Genomic DNA, 13,944 nt, shown 5'->3' with positions numbered 1-13,944 from the left:
GGGAAAATTGCCTGAGTGTAGATACTACAACTAGACATAATGAATGTGAGGGAGCAGAGCTTGGTGGTTAGGAGTACAGGTGCTGGAATCACATGACCTGCCAATTATTAGCTTTTTTAAAAAATAATTTTTAGTGTTCATTTATTTTTGAGAGAGAAACAGAATGCAAGTGGGGGAGGAGCAGCAAGAACATGGGGCTCACAACTGTGAGATTGTGACCTGAGCTGAAATTAGACATTTAACCGGCTAAGCCACCCAGGCACCCCAATTATCTTTGTGACCTTGAACAGTTATTTGAGGTCTCTGAACTTCAGTTCCATTATCTTCAAATTGGAAATATTAATAGCATTAAATACTTTAGGACTAAATGTGTTAATATTTGTAAAATTCTTAGAACAGTGTCTTGTATATAGTAAGTGGGATATGAGTGTATTAAATAAAATAAATCTGATATAGATACAAGCTTGGCAGTATGCTTCAAGAGAAGACCTGAGTAACTCTGAATGAGTGATTCAGGGAACTTTTCTTGATAAAAGTGGTATTTTATGTGGCCTTATTCACTATTACTATAAGTTTCTTTCCTCATACTCCAGTATTTGATGAGTTGGGATGGATTTTTTGGATGATTCCCATTGCCTATATAGGATGTAAGTTTAGAGGACCTCCAATATAAAAGGTAAAGCAAGGGACCTTGTCTCTAAGATAAAGACAAGTCCAGGGTTAAACACATGATAGAGATAAACATAAGCCAACTGGAAGTGGTTTGCTACAATAACATGAGAGGAGAATGTCTACCTTCCTCTGTCAACCAATGCCTATATCACTAACTCCGGCTCTCTCAGGATAGGGAAACTTGGCATTCTTACTCCTTCAAGTTCCTGGGAGGAAAGGAGATACGATAGACATTTAGCATCTCATGGCTCTAGCACTATGGCCCAATGTATATCCTTAAACCTAATTCATTCTTGGAGAACCAATGACAATAGAGTATGGAGAACAACCTGAGCAGCCTTCAGATGTCAACTTCTTTTTATTCTTTGATTTATTAATCTTGTGACTTCTTTTTTTAAGCTTAATTACTCCTGTGGTCAGCTGGAGATAATGTAGAACCACTTAGGAAACAGATAGTGGATTATCAGAAAATATCTTCTTACACCTTCAAATGGCCCCAATTATGGATTTTTAACAAGTAATATTTAGTCACCTAATTTAAGTCTAGGCACCTCATTTAGGCAGTGAGAATACAGTGATGAGGGTAAAACTGACATGGGTTCTGCAGGGAGAACTGAGTTTATTCAGGGAGCAACTGAGTTTATTAGATTTTATACCATGCTGGGTCAAATCAGTCAGGGAAGACTTGAGGAAAAAAAATAATGCTGTAGAAGGCCAAAACTGTCTTCATTCTAAAATCAGATTTTACCACAGAATAAATAATAATGAATTAATGAGAACAAGATTAGAAAGATCATTTACCAAGTGAGAGAGGAAATTCCAGTTTTAATACAAATATAGAATTTAAGTGAACACATATAACTTTCTATCAGACATGCTTGACAAAATTATTTAAACTCTTATATTTGGAAGATGCATAGTCAGGCATTCATCCTTCTCAGAAAATCTTATATTGTACTAATTACTGATAAATATAGAAAAAGGTCTCTTAATCAACATTGACAAGAAACAAAGCATGCACAATTTCATCTTTCAAAAAGCCATTTTCCATCTGGTTAGCATCTTCATTTATATTCCTGTGGTTAAAAGATGTATATATTCTTGTTCCTTCAATGTTTTGTCTTGCTGAGAAAGAAATTTTCAACAGAGCATTTGCATTTTTCAAGTACATATGTCCATAAATGCAATTTAACCCACATTTTTATAACTAAAGTATGTCAACATAATTAAAATTTCCCAATTTTGATTTCCACAGAGCTTATAGTCTAGCAGGCACCAATTAGACTAGCAGACCATCCCCTTAGGCTATCATGAAAATCTTTTTTGATATTGTCCCCAAAAGCCTTAAAATGGGTCATTACAGGAATTAATTGAGTGACCCCAAGGGCATACTATACATTAGGATAAATTATCCAAGTTCCTATTTCCCCTCCTACCTATTCACCAGACAAGCTCATACAAGAATGTGTCAGCTAACAGCACACCCCAGGTAACACAAGGCCAGCAATTTAAAATGCCCCAAATTTGTAACTAAGCGTGTACATTTTAATGATATTAACCATTCATGGTATTATGTAAACCTCTTTTTACCACAGGGAAATTTTAATAGCTGAAATGAAATGTTGTCTCCCTTTTCACAGATAAAGTACTAGATTATGTCTAAAATTCACTTTCCTGTATTTTCTTCTTATTTTACTGAGTCTCAGTCAAAAGAGCACTCACTTAAGTGTCTTGAGTAGAGAAATGGGGGTTACCTCTTCGTCAGTAGTGCCCTAATAAAGGCCTATGTCCTTCCACTGGATATAGTAGAGCTTTTTAGCGCATCCACATGGACTTCTTCAAACTAGGACTCTCCCATGTTCTCATAAAGTTCCAGAGGGACCACAAGACACCTAAGATCACAGTACCAGTCTTTCATTTCATCCACAAATATTCAGGATCCATAGGACACTGGCAACCCCTAAAATTTAAGCATATTCCTATAAGCAAAAGCACTTTCCAAGTAAAAATAATGTCCCTAAAATGCAAAAGATGTTACAAGACACATTCTATAAAAAATAATAGTTAACTTCATAGACTTTGTAATAACTGGTATAATAACTGAGGAGGAAAAGTGAATTTAAGATTAAAAAAATCTTGGTTTATTTAGCTTTTCCAGAATGTCCATCAGTTTCCTGAGTCTAGTGCCTTTGAATTTAATCCTCACAGGTGAGTAATATCTCACTAAGGTCATTGTGACACATTCTGTTTCTTATATTCTGAGGGAACAATAATAGCAAAAGAAAAAATATATAACAAAAACACTGCCCTATATATATTCATTAGAAGAGGTTCATTAAAATATCCTTCTTAAACTAATATATGGAAGATAATAAATAAAGTCAAAGATTGCCCTTTATTAATGCCACTCTTTTTCCTTTATGTCCTAATTAATCCACTGATGTTAATTCATATAACCCCTTTAGAACAGAGTTCTGGGAATCTCAAATTTTAGTTGAGTGTGGTCTCTGGCTGGGACTAGAATTTCCACTCCGTTGTGAGCTGAGAATCTCAGACATATAACAAGGACTAGTGTGGTTTATGACCTTGTAGTTCCTATTCTCCCCAAATTTCTTTTCTCTCTGAAGTTTTCCATCCCTGGAAGGACCACCATATTCTTTAGCCATTTGCTGACATTTATACTCCTATGTAACAATAACTGCAGCACCTGCCCCCTGAATTCCTTACACCTTAGTTTCTCCCTACCAGGAGAGATTTCTTCCTGTGTTCACATTTGTCCCTGCTGGAGAACAGTTTTATGATCTGGAGATGGAACTTGTTCTACTTTCCAAACCTGCACTTTTGGGCCCTGTGCAATCATTTGCATATACTCCTCTCCCAAACACTTTTTTCCTTGAATTCTCTCTCTCAGTTACAGCAAAAATACTTTGTATCTTTAATTTATTATCTGTAGAATGAAATCTGACTATACCGACTCTTGAAACCTTTCTCTCTGATTCTCTCTCTCTCTCTTTTTTTTTTTTTTACTTTGGTGTGTCTCAATACCCTTTTGAAAAGGCCAGTTGAGATTTTAACTCCTCAACGTGCTTCTTAATTTGATCCATTTCTCCTTGACTGTCTATAAAACTAATGTATGCTGAGTTTGAATGTCTTCCCTCCTTTTACTGTTTCCCACAGCTCATGTTTTAACTACCAGATCAAAACCTTTTTTAAGTGGATTTCTTTACTCCTGGGTTTCTGATAGTTTTCTTATAAAATGCAAACACTTCTCTGTTGCTAGCCTTCTTACCTGCTGATTGTAGTTATCCCTTTGCTTATTAGTAATTCTGATATTAGAGTCACTGTGTTGCTTCCTTCTCAGCAATTGGGTTTTTGATGAATGCATTTTTTTGCACCTCTGTGCAAGGAAATGGTCCAACTTTTATATGCTAGTGACTCCCATTTCCCTTCATCTTGTTGATGAATTCCAGAAAATAACTGTGCTGGAACTCAGAGTCTGGGATCTAGGTCCCCCCAAATCCACACTATTATCAACATTTAGTAATAAACAGTTTCCTCAAAACTTGGCTGGAGAGACAGGCAAAAAAGCACAAAATAAATACATCAGTTTGAAAGTCAAATACAGAGGTCCTGGAAATTTTGAAGTGATTTTCCATGATCTTGGAAATGCATATGAACACTTGAGCCACAATAAGCAGAATCATGGTGGAATGTGTGTTCATAAAAACCCATGTTTTTCTCCTTTGGGCTCATAATTAGACTACATTTTCTAGCTTCATTTTCAGCCACTAAAGTCTGACCCTTGGAATATGAGTGAAAGTGATTTGTGCCATATCCAAGCCTGGCTAATAAGAGCCTTTAGTATTATCCTCCGCCTATGCTTCTCTCTCTTCACTGTATGCCACAGAAGAAGATTCAGCTGAGGACTTGCCAAGGTCTTTGGGAACAGTGGGACCACACAATAGGATGAGCTGGGTCCCTGAGAGACTCTGTGGAGGAGAGCATTCATCTTTCTTTCTCCATCCTATTGAATTTTGCATGAGTGAAAAAATTATAATTCATCACCACTGAGATTTTGAAATTGTTTCAGCAGATAGCATGCCCTGACTAATACAGTAAAATAAAGATTAATATACAAACTATCTTTTTTCAAGGAGGGTTTATTCAGGATTGGGCGAAATATTCTGACTCACAAGTCAAGCGGCAGTGTCCTGAAATCAAACCCATTCTAAGATAGAGCAAGTTTCCACAATTCTTTTTATTATCTATTTAGAAAACTACCTAGTGATATAGCTCATAATTCATTTTTCTTGGAATATTTGTCTTTACCCTTTTCCTAGTTTACTGCATATGGTTTCTCTCATTTAATTTTTTTCTATATTGATGTTGTGTATGTAGGAGTGACTCACGCAAACCTCAAGATATAAAATTAAGTATAAAATATTGAGAGCTTGCAAGCTAAAAATACAAATAAATCTCTCCAAGCAAACATCTCTAAGAAGCTAATAACTAAACTAAAAGTTCAAATTTGCTTTTCTCTTCTCTCTTGATAATGTTCAAAGCAGCCACTGTCCAATTGTTAGAGGGGCTCTAGTGATGCTAAAAAGGCAGTGAACTGGAAAAAAGATTACTAAATATTGCAAGAGGAGAAGGATCTTTTCCCTCTGCCAGTCTTATTCAAAAGATTCACTTTTGACCCTGGCCAAAGGTGACCTAGCTCCCAAGGTTTAGAGTCAAAATAAAACTTCACTTTTATTTTGGTACCTTGCATCTCAATGTTTTATTCTTCATTTAATGGATATTCTTTCCTACTCCACCAAAATACATCAAACATAAATTATTTGTTTCAGGATGCCACAGAGAAATAGTAGGCATACAAGTTTTACTACCTGTCTATTAGCAAAAGTTTGAAGACTACAACATATGAATGGATAACAAGACTATGTGAAGGAATACTTTATTTCCTGGGGCTTTCTCTTCAAGCTCCAATATGAAGCCTAAGTTATAGTGAGATGTAAAGGGTGCAGAACTCTGAAGACCCCTTGGGCTGAAGTGTTATCCTTTTTAGTAGGCTTTACTCTCTTTCCAACATGTTTCTCAATGAGGGTAAGGGGGTAGATGCAGGAGGAGCCTAGTCTCTTATGGGCCATGACTTAATGCTACCAACACACAGGTAAACCATGCCACAAACTCAGCTCAGGGGCTAAGCACTTTCCCTCCTTAACCCCAAAGTGTCATCCTATGATACTGTAACTTAGTGACAAGGAACTTAATGCCCCCATACAACTATTTCTATTTAGGATGAAGGAAGAAGCAATAGTTTCCAAATTTATTTTTTGAATCAAATACATATAGTGCATAGTGATAAAAATCTTTTATCAAATGTATTAGTCTAGCTCTTAAGAAGATAGACAATTGTTAGGAGAAACAGAAATTACTTAAATATTTTCATTTAATTTCCCCAAAATGAAAAAACACATAAAGTAATATTTTAATACCATTTTGACAAAGTCAGGATAGAAATTTGAAGAGGAATATGAATAAAACAGCATTAGGAATAACAAGATCTGAATTGTCAACTTGACTTTTGTTTTTGTTTTTTTTTTTAATCTTTTCAATTACTAATTTATGATCTTTGGTTTTCTAAGTGATCTCACATAGGTCTATGTATTTTATGGATTTGATGTCATAATAATGGAAGATTTTCTTAGGGCGCCTGGGTGGCTCAGTTGGGTAAGTGTCTGACTTCAGCTCAGGTCATGATCTCACAGTTCATGGGTTCAAGCCCCGCATTGAGCTCTGTGCTGACAGTTAGCTCAGAGCCTGGAGCCTGTCTTTGGATTCTGTGACTCCCTCTCTCTCTGACTCTCCCTTGCTCATGCTGTCTCTATCTCTCTCTCAAAAATAAATTAAACATTAAACAATTTTTTTAAAAATAGAAGATTCTCTTTCCAATTGCTAGATACTCTGGACATTATTTTACACATTCTGAGAAATATCCTATATTGCTTTAGTGGTGACTTCTGGCTATACCACATAGGATGTCACCAATAACCAGAGATAAGGAAGGCCTACAATTTCCTTGAAAATATAATATTAGGAAAATATAAGATAAAGGTCTAGCTGTCACAGGAATCCATGAATTACATCTGCATGTTTATTTTTTATAATTATTTATGGCTATATTGGTGCAAGTTTATATAATTTCTTGCTAAGATCAAATCAGGTGCACATGAGTAATAAAATCAAAAATAATCAATTATACTGAATAATTTAAAAATTATTCAATTCAAAAATCATAGAATAGTGATAAAAATAAAATTTAAAGTGCAACTAAAACAATGACAGCTAAAGATTGTTTCGATTATAATCAACAGAAATTAAATCTATCTGATTTAATGATATTAGAAAAATTCCAGGATATCTTTGACTATGAAGATAAAGTTGAAAAATTAGGACTCTAAAAGGAAGAGAACCAGAGGCACCTTGAGGACTCTAACAGTACAAGTACCAAAATTACTCTACGATGTTGCTACCTCTGTGACTCATCTCTACAGGAACCCATTGTAGTTATCTATTGCTACAGAACAACCCCAAATTTAGAGGCTTACAAGAACATTATTCTAACAATGTCTGTGGGTCAGAAATCCAGGCTAGACTTAGCTAGATCCTCTGCTTCAGGAATCTGTAGACATCTCAAGGTTCAACTTCTAAGCTCATTCTTCTGATTGTTAGCAGCATTTTATGCCTTATGAGTTGTTGGACTGAAGGCTTCTGTTTTTGCTGGCTGTTGGCCACCCTCAGTTCCTGGCCACATGGACCTCCTCACTAACAGGATGGCTTGCTTCATCAAATTGTACAAGCTGAGAAAGAAACAGTACCAAAAGACAGAAGTTATAATTTCTCGTAAGATAATCATAGAAGTGGCATTTCCTCACTTCTATCACTTTTGTCCTATTCTATTTATTATATGTAAGTATCTAGATCCAAGCCCCCACTTGAGGGGAGGAGATTATACAATAGCAGGAAAACCGGAAGGGAAGATCTTTGGGAACTATGTCGGATAGTGTTTACCACCACAGTCAGTCAGTCAGTCTCTCTCTCTCTCTCTCTCTCTCTCTCTCTGTGTGTGTGTGTGTGTGTGTGTGTGTGTCTCTCTGTCTCTCTCTCTCTGTCTCTCTCCTTCTCGCTCTCATTCCAAGTTTCAGACTCTGGGTGAAAACAAAATTGAGGAAGTTCAGGTCAGTTGTTTATTTCTTGATTAACGTGGGGTAGGGAGGAACAGAATTATATATACTTACTGTCAGCTACAGCTAAAACATTATCAGGGGCCATTTCTAGAAAGAAGGCATTATCATAACTCAGGTGAAAGATGAACCCACTACATGAGTCTAAAATGATATGATGGTTAAAATAACGTTAGAGTTTATTGTTAAAGGGCATACTTTGAAACATTTTCTTATAATTTGATTTCTTTAAACACAAACCTGATGCTTGTGCCTTTATGTGTTTGCTAAAAAGGTCATTCTTTTTGTTGTTATTTTTTTTATTGAAGTATAATGTAACAGTGTTATATTCTGGTATATAATATAATGCTTCAATATTTCTATACATTACTCAGTGCTTATCATGATAAGTGTATTCTTAATCTCCTTTATATATCTCCTCCCCCCATTTCCCCTCTACCAACTACCAGGTTTTTGTTTTTAAGTTCTCCATAGTGGCTACACCAGTTTGAATTCCCACTGACAGTGCAAGAAGGCTCCTTTTGCTTCACATCCTCACCAACACTTGTTGCTTTTTGTGTTTTTGATTTTAGCCATCCTGACAGGTGATATCTCACTGTTATTTTCATTTGCATTTCTCTGAAATGAGTGATGCTGAGCATCTTTTCATGTTCTGTTGGCCATCTGTGTGTCTTCTTTGGAGAAATGTCTGTTCATGTATTCTGTCCATTTTTTAATTGGATTACTTGGGATTTATTTCTTTCTCATATTTTGGATACCAAACCTTTACTGGATATGTCATTTGCAAATATCTTCTCCTATTCAGTAGGTCATCTTTTAGTTTTGTTAATTGTTTCCTTTAATGTGCAGAAGCTTCTTTTTTTGCTGTAGTCCCAACAGTTTATTTTTAGCAACTACCAGTTATTTTTCTGTATATAAGTTTGTTTTTTGTGTCTTTTTTGTTTTATTTGTTAAAATACACATATGAATGAAATCATGTGTCATTTGTCTTTCTCTGACTGGATTATTTCACTTAGGATTATACCCTGTAAGTCCATCCATATTGTTGCAAATGGCAAGATCTTAATCTTTTTCATGGCTGAGTAATATTCCATTGTGTGTGTGTGTGTGTGTGTGTGTGTGTGTGTGTTTATTACTACATATATATGTCACTTTTTTATCCATTCATCTATCAACATACATTTGGATTACTTTTATATCTTGGCTATTACAAGAAAATGTTGTAATAGAATAGGGTGCATATATCTTTTCAAATTAGTGTTTTGGAGCTTTTTTGTGTCAATAACTATAGTGAAATTATTGCACTATATGGTAATTCCATTTTTAATATTTTAAGGAATGTCCATACTGTTTTCCACAATGATTGCACCAGTTTGTATTCCCACCAACAACACATGAAAGTTCCTTTTTCTTTTTCTCCATATCCTTGCCAACAGTTGTTATTTCTTGTCTTCTTAATTCAAGCCATTCTGCCAGGTAAGGTGATACCTACTTGTGATTTTGGTTTGCATTTTTCTGAAAATTACTGATGTTTAACATCAGTATTCTTGCCATTTGTATGTCTTCTTTGGAAAAATGTATATTCAGGTCCTCTACCTGTTTTTAATTGGGTTGTTTGCTTTTCTGGTGTAGAGTTGCCTAAGTTCTTTATGTATTTTAGGATATTAACCTTTTATTGGATATATCATTGCAAACATCTTCTCTTCAGTAGGTTGACTTTTTATTTCCTTCACTGTGCAAAAGCTTTTTATTTTGATGTAGTCCCAATAGTTTAATTTTGCTTTTATTTCCATCACCTTAGGAAATATATTCAGAAAAAAGGTTTCTATGGCTGATGTTGAAGAAATTATTGCCTATATTTTCTTCTAGGAGTTTTATAGTATCAGATATCACACTTAGGTCTTAGTCCACTTTGAATTTATTTTTTTATATGGTATAAGAAAGAGGTACAATTTCTTTCTTTTGCATGTTGCTGTCTGGTTTTCCCAGCACCATTTGTTGAAGAGTCTGTCTTTTTCCCATTGGATATTTTTGTCTGCTTTGCAAAAGATTAATTGACCATATAATTGTGGCTTTATCTCTGTGCTTTCTATTCTGTTCTTTAGGTCTGTATGTCTGATTTTGTACCAGTAACATACTCTTTTGATTACTACAACTTTGTAATATAACTTGATATCTGAAATTATGATACCTCCAGTTTTTTTTTTTCTTTCAAGATTGCTTTGGCTATTTGGGGTCTTTTGTGGTTTCATAAAAATTTTAGGATTCTTTGTTCTAGTTATGTGAAAAATGTTGTATTCTGATAGGGATTAATTATGTTGTATTCCGATAGGGATTTTGATAGGGATTGCATTAAATCTGTAGATTACTTTGAGTAGTATCCACATTGTAACACTATTCTTCTACTGTATTAGAATGGAATATCTTTCCATTTGTGTCAACTTCAATTTCTTTCATCAGTATTTTATAGTTTTCAGAGTATAGGTCATTCACCTGCTTGGTTAAGTTTATTCCTAGGTACTTTATTATTTTTGGTGCAATTGTAAATGAGTTTATTTTTTAAATTTCTCTTTCTGTTGCTTTTTATTAGTGTATAGAATGCAATGAATTTCTTTATAGTGGGTCTGTATCCTGGAACTTTACCGAACTCCTTTATAAGTTCTGATGGAGTTTTGGTGGAGTCTTTAGTGTTTTCTGTTTATGGTATCATGTCATCTCCAAATAGTGAAAATTTTACTTCTTATCAATTTAGATAATTTATTTCTTTTTCTTTTCTGAGTGCTGTGACTAGGACTTCTGGGACTATGATGAATAAAAGTTGTGAGAGTGGACATCCTTGTATTGTTCTTGATCACAGAGGAAAAGCTCTCAGTTTTTAATCTTTGAGTATGTTAGCTGTGGGTTTTTCTCATATGGACTTTATTATGTTGAGGTATGTTCCTTCCAAACCTATTTTGTTGAGGATTTTATCATGAATAGATGTTGTACTTTGCAAAAATGCTTTTTCTGCATCTATTGAGATGATCATATGGTTTTTAGTTTTTCTCTTGATAATGTGATGTATGACATTGATTGATTTGTGAATATTGAGTCACCCTTACATCCTTGAAATAAATCCCAATTGATCATGGTGAATATTTTTTAATATATTGTTGGATTCAGTTTGCTAATGTTTTTTGAGAATTTTTGCATCAATGTTCATCTGAGATATTGGCTTATAGTTTTCTTTTCTTTTTCTTTTTTGGGGGGGGGTATTGTCTTTATTTGGTTTTTGGTATCAGAGTAATGCTGGCTTCATAGAATGAATTTGAAAGACTTCCTTCCTCTAATTTTTGGAGAATAATTGTTGAGAATAATAGGTATTAACTCTTCATTAAATGTTTGATAGAGTTCACCTGTGAGCCATCTGGTCCTGGACTTTTGTTTGGAGTTTTTTGATTACTGATTCACTTTTATTGCTTGAAATCAGTCTGTTTAAATTTCCTTTTTCTTCTTGGTTCAGTTTTGGAAGGATAGATGTTTCTATGAATTTCTTCTATGTGGTCCAATTTGTTAGCATATGATTTTTCATACTATTGTCATATAATTATTTTGGTAGTATCAGTTTTTATTTCTCCTCCTTCATTTCTCTTTTTATTTATATGAGTCTTCTCTCTTTTTTTCCTTGATCATTCTGACTGAAGGTTTATCAATTTTGTTGATCTTTCCAGGGAACCAGCACTGGGCTTCATTGATTTTTTTTGTACTTTTTAGTCTTCATTTTATTTATTTCTGATCTAATCTTTATAATTTCCTTTATTCTATTGCCTTGGATTTTGTTTGTTCTCTGTTTTCCAGCTTCTTTAGGTATAAGGTTAATTTGAGATTTTTCTCGTTTCTTGAGGTAGGGCACTATTACCGTAAACTTCCCTCCTAGAACAGCATTTGCTGTATCCCAAAGATTTTAGATCATTGTATGTCCATTTTCATTTGTCTCAACATATTTTTTAATTTCCTCTTTGATTTCTTGGGTTACCCATTTATTGTTTAGTTGCATGTTATTTAGCCTCCATGTATTTATTTTCTTTCCATATTTTTTCTTGCAATTGTTTCTAGTTTCATTCCATTGTAGTCAGAAAAGATAAATGATATGATTTCAATCTTTTTTAATTCATTGAGATTTGTTTTGTGGTTTAATATGTGATCTTTTCTGAAGAATGTTGCATGAGCACTTGAAAAGAATGTATTCCACTGTTTTGGGATAGAATATTTTGTATATTTTTATTAGGTTCATCTGATATAATGTACCATTCAAAGCTACTGTTTCCATGGTGATTTTCTGTCTGGCTTATCTATCCATTATATAAGTGGGATGTTAAAGTCCATAACTATTACTGTATTACTGTCAATTTCTCCCTTTATGTCTGTTAATAATTGCTTTATGTATTTAGGTTTTCCATGTTGGGTACATAGATTTTACAATTGTTATATCCTCTTGTTTGATTGTTCCCTTTATGATTATGTAGTGTCCTTCTTTGTCTCTTGTTACAGTCTTTGTTTTAAAGTCTGTTTTGTCTGATATAATTATTGCTATCCCAGTTTTTTTTTTTTACTTCCGTTTGTATGGTGTTTTCCATCCTTTCACTTTCAACATGTGTGTTTAAGTCTGAAGTAAGTCTCTTATAGAAAGCATATAAACGAGTAATGCTTTTTATCCATTCAGCGACCCCCTATGTCTTGGAGCATTTTGTTCATTTACATCAATGTAATTATTGATAGGTATGTATTGTCATTTTGTTGCTTGTTTTACAGATGTTTTTATAGGTCTTCTCCGTTCCTTTCTTCTTCTACTCTCTTTCCTTGTGGTTTGATAGCTTTCTTTCACGATATACTTGGATTAATTTCTCCTTATTTTTTGCATATATATGATCAGATTTTTTATAGTTACCATTAGTTTTATATTTAACATCTTATGTATATAGCAGTCTATATTAAGTTGTTGGTCACTTAAGTTGAAACCCATTCTAAAAGCACTGTATTTTTCACTCCCCCCCATTTTATGTATATTATGTCAAACTTTACGTTCTTTTATTTTGTGAATGCTTAAACAGATTTTATTTAGATATAATTGATTTTACTACTTTGGTGCTTTCATCTCCCTCCATACTAATTTTATAAGTTATTAATATACTTCATTTATTATATGTTTGAAATTACCTATAAAATTTTTTTCTGTGACAATTTTCTTACTCCTGTATATGGTCTTTTCATTCCACTCAAATAATTCCCTTTAACATTTCTTGTAAGGCTAATTTAGTGATGATAAACTCCCTTAACTTTTGTTTGTCTGGGAAACTCTTGATCTCTCCTTCTATTCTAAATGGTACTCTCGCCAGGTAAAGTATTCTTGCTTGCAGGTTTTTCCCTTCAGCACTTTGCACGTATTATGCCACTCTATCTGTCTTGCAAAGTTTCTGCTGAAAAATCAACTGATAGCTTTATGAGGTTTCCCTTGTATATAACTCCTTACGCCCCCCACCCCCCCCGCCCCCGCTGCTTTTAAAATTCCATATCACTATTTTTTTCATGTAATTATGTGTCTTGGTATGGACCCCCTTGGGTTAATGGGAGGGGTGCTTTCTGTACTTCATTAATCTGGATGTCTCTTTCCTTCTCAGTTTAGGGAAGTTTTCAGCTACTCTGAAAATAACTTTTCTACTGTCTTCTCTCTCTTACCCTTCTTGAATCCCTAGAATATGAATGTTGTTACATGATGTTATTTCTGAATTCTCTTAACCTATTCTTGTTTTTTATTATTCTTTTTTTCTTTCTCCTGTTCAACTTGGTTGCTTTCCATTACCCTGTCTTCCAGATTAATTCACTCTTCTGCATCCTCTAGTCTATTGATTCCTTTTAGTGTATTTTAAATTTCAGCTAATGAATTCTTCATCTTTGACTAGTTCCTGTTTATATTTTCTATCTCTGTTTTGAAGGTATCACTGAGATCCTCCACTCTTTTCTCAAGTCCAGTATCTTTATGACCATT

This window comes from Hyaena hyaena, unplaced genomic scaffold (assembly GCF_003009895.1).
Source record: "Hyaena hyaena isolate Hyena2069 unplaced genomic scaffold, ASM300989v1 scaffold_888, whole genome shotgun sequence".
Classification (NCBI taxonomy): Eukaryota; Metazoa; Chordata; class Mammalia; order Carnivora; family Hyaenidae; genus Hyaena; species Hyaena hyaena.
Note: the sequence above shows the minus strand (reverse complement) of the source record.